Genomic DNA, 3,655 nt, shown 5'->3' with positions numbered 1-3,655 from the left:
AATATTTCTTATGACTTCTTCTTTTACCTGTAGTTTATTTAGAACTAGAACTATCTTGTCTAGTTTCCAAAACTTCAGATTTGACAGGTAAACTTTTCGTGTTTGTTTTTAATTTAATAATAGTCATAGAATACTATTTCTATGATTTTGTCCTTTAAAACTTGTTGATCATCTGGATGCAGTGACTCACACCTATAATCCCAGCATTTGGGGAGACCAAAGCAGGAGAATCACTTGAGGCCGAAGTTCAAGACCAACCTGAGCAATGTGGCAAGATCCTTTCCCTAAAATAAAATACAAAACCTTTTAAAATAAATCAGTTGCTACATGTTTTAAGGACAACATATCATCCATCTTGGTAATGGTTCACATGAAGTTAAAAAATTTGTATTCTGCTATTGTTAAGTGTTTTATAAACATCAATTAGGTGGTTGGTTTGATAGTGTTGCTCAAGTCTTTTATTATCCTTAGTGATTTTTTTGTCTGTTTTTTCCCCTTCAATGATGGAGATGTAATTCCAGTGTAATTCATAAAGGTTTTTGGTCTCTTGTTTTTTCAGGTATTTTTTATTTTGTGTACTTTTAAGCATTGTTTTGGGTCACATCAACATTTAGAATTATATTCTCCTGATGAATTCACCTCTCTGTAATTATGAAAAGATTCTCTTTATGCCTAATAACATTTCATGCCCTCATGTCTAATTTATATGATATTAATGCAGCCATTTCATCTATTTGTTGTGCCTAATGTTTACATAGTATAAGTTTTCCCATCCTTTTATTCTTAACCTACCTGTATCTTTTTATTTAAAGTGCAGTTTTGTGCATGTGTGTTTGTGTGTGTATTCTTTGTTGTTGTTGTTGTTGTTGTTGAGTTTTGCTTTTATCCAGAGAACTCTGTATTTTTATCAGAGTTTTATCCAGAGAACTCTGTATTTTTATCAGAGTTTTATCCAGAGAACTCTGTATTTTTATTAGAACATTTATATACTTTACATATATTGTAATTATTGATACAGTTAGATTTATACCTACAATCTTGCTATTTACTATTTATCACATTTGTACTTATAATTTTTTTCTCTTCTTCTCAATCATTTGGATTAATTACTATTAGCAGGATGTAAATATTTAACTTACTTTATTATGAAACTAAACTGATATTTCCCCCTTTTTTTGGCCAAACTTTTTATTTAGTAATCTGTAGTTGTTTAAGACACACTTAAATGGTCTTATGGGGGGAGGGGAAAAAGAAGGTTCTTGCAAATTCCCAAGGAAATGTCAGAAAGGCAAAATGCCCAGCATTATCCATTTGCTTTTTTGGGTTTACACGGTGAATAACACTTTCCATACATAGGCATCTGGTTTCAGGTTTTTCATACTGAGAACATTGAGATTTCAGTTGGAAGACACCCTGAAATCTTATGAGTAGCATATCCCAACCACCCCGTAATAGCTAGCTTGTTTGTATAGGCAGAGCGATTCATCTTAAGTTTTTGTGGAAGATCTTAGAACTGCTTGCCTCATTTACTGGGAAAAATCAGATAGGAAGTTGCCTTAGGGACACTTTTGCTTGGAAAGTTACAACACTAGTACAAGTCTTAACATATTTAACATTTGCTTGTTGAAAAGCAATGTCATAAAGTCAAATAAAATTAAACATGTTTTACTTTTTTCCTCAGAAGAACATAAAAATTATGGAGGGGAATTTAAGGGGATATTTTTAAAAGATAGCACAATTTTTCCTTTTAGTAGCCCTTGGGTAGTTACAACAGAATAGTTCCCATTTTTTGTTTGTTTCTTTGAACTGGGATTTTGGTTCAAAGTTTTGTTTGTTTGTAGTATCTGCTTCTGCCTCCCCCTCTATCAGATCGGCTCCAGGGCCACCACCTCTTGGTGCTCTGAGGCTTGAACTGCTGTAGGAATCACGTGGAGGAGGGTACCCTCTTTCCATAGAAGGGGGAAGCCCTCTTTCTTGTCTGCCAACCCGATCACAACCACTTGAGTAGAGATCACTTCTGCTGCTTGAGTAACTGTCTCGACTTCCACCATATCAGTCACGTGAGCTGCTGTAATCATCATATCAACTGCTCCCACCATAAGATTGTGGGAGGCCTCATGTAGGTGGAGCACTACGTGAGTTACCACAACTCTCATATGAATCTCTCTAGGAACCTCCACTTGGATGATGTGAATAGTCATGATCACAACCATAACCATCTCTATCACTACAGCCTCTATATAATCATGGTAAGTATAATCTCTTAGTGGTGGTGCATAATCTCTTGTATCATGAGAGCTTGGGTAATCTCTGCTTGACTAGCTGTCTTTAGTAGAATACCCATCATCCCTTGGAAACAAATAAACCTTTCTATGAGAGGGCAGTGGTTCTCTTCAAGGTGGACCTCAATAACTATCCTTTCCACCTTATACAGGAGTTCTTCCTCCCATTCCACTGCTGCTGCGAAGTGGTCCTGAAGGTGTAGATCTCTTAGGAGGAGGATCCCCCCTCTCTACTTCTTGGGGATGGTCCTCTTTTTACTGGGAGTGATCCCCTGGAAGAACTCAATTTAAAATTCGTGGAATATCTACCATCCATGTGTCATTCCCATGAGAGAGGTCCCCTCGTTCCTCGACTTCCTCCTCTTCCACCTCTAAGACCTCTTGGAGGGCCTCTACTTCTTGGAGGTGGAGACAGCCCACGTCTACCACTTGCAAATGATGGTTTGGTGGCTTGTTCTACCTTGATGGCTTTTCCATCTCATGACTTTCCATTCATGTCTCTAGCTGCATCCTTAGTGTCTGCTGGGCTTTCAAAGGTGACAAAAGCAAATCCTCTTGATTTGTTGGTTTCATGGTCTTTCATCAAAGACCATCCACTATTCATCCGTATTTGCCAAATACTGCTTCAAGAGTTTTCTCATTTGTTTCCGTATTAAGCCCATCAATTAAGGGCTTTCCTGGGCAATCTGCTTCAACATTTTATTTTTGGCCGGTGAGTCAGATGGATGACAATGGGTTCAAGCTCCAAGGAGCTCGCTGACAGGGGCCTCCTAGCAGCTTAGCACCAGTAGCGGCTGCTGGGTCCGAGGACGGAACCGCGAAGCTGCTGCCAGCACTACTGCACAACCGTGAATTTTTCAACTCTTTCCTGAAAAGTAGAAAAGAAGTTATGTTTGAAGACTTACACCTCTTTGTTCTCCCCAAAAGAGGGAAACTTTGGGCTCTATTTTTTATAGCCTATTGGAGAAAGAAATTAAGCTACTGGAGGGCCGGGCACGGTGGCTCAACGCCTATAACCCCAACACTTTGGGAAGGGGAAACTGGTGCTTCCCTTTCAAAAGTGTGAAGAGCTGAAACGTGACACCACAGAGAAGGAACCTTATCATAAAGGGCACTATTCAAGTGTGCAAGGGCTGTGTATTATGTTGTCTTTGCCAGCTGGTCACCCAGTCTTCCCACTGCCCTACCCACTTACCTCTGCCTACTCTCTCTGGATATGCTCCAGCTCTCATAATTGAAAAAGGCCTAGTAGGGTAGTGAGGGTAACCTCTTTTTGCTGAGGGCTGAACTAAAGGAAACCTACAGGTAGGTTCATTGAAATTTCAAAGTATTTATACACCTGATGGCTAAATATATTTAACAGAATAACACAG

At 38.9% G+C, this 3,655-nt stretch overlaps 1 pseudogene; it reads right to left on the bottom strand.

The window, feature by feature from the left end:
• Positions 1–1,688: 1,688 nt before the first annotated feature.
• On the bottom strand, positions 1,689–3,004 carry LOC100395050 (RNA-binding motif protein, X chromosome-like; annotated as a pseudogene).
• Between the last annotated feature and the right edge of the window lie 651 nt (positions 3,005–3,655).

Source organism: Callithrix jacchus, chromosome 3 (genome assembly GCF_049354715.1).
Source record: "Callithrix jacchus isolate 240 chromosome 3, calJac240_pri, whole genome shotgun sequence".
Taxonomy (NCBI): domain Eukaryota; kingdom Metazoa; phylum Chordata; class Mammalia; order Primates; family Cebidae; genus Callithrix; species Callithrix jacchus.
This window is presented reverse-complemented; position numbering and strand designations above follow the sequence as displayed.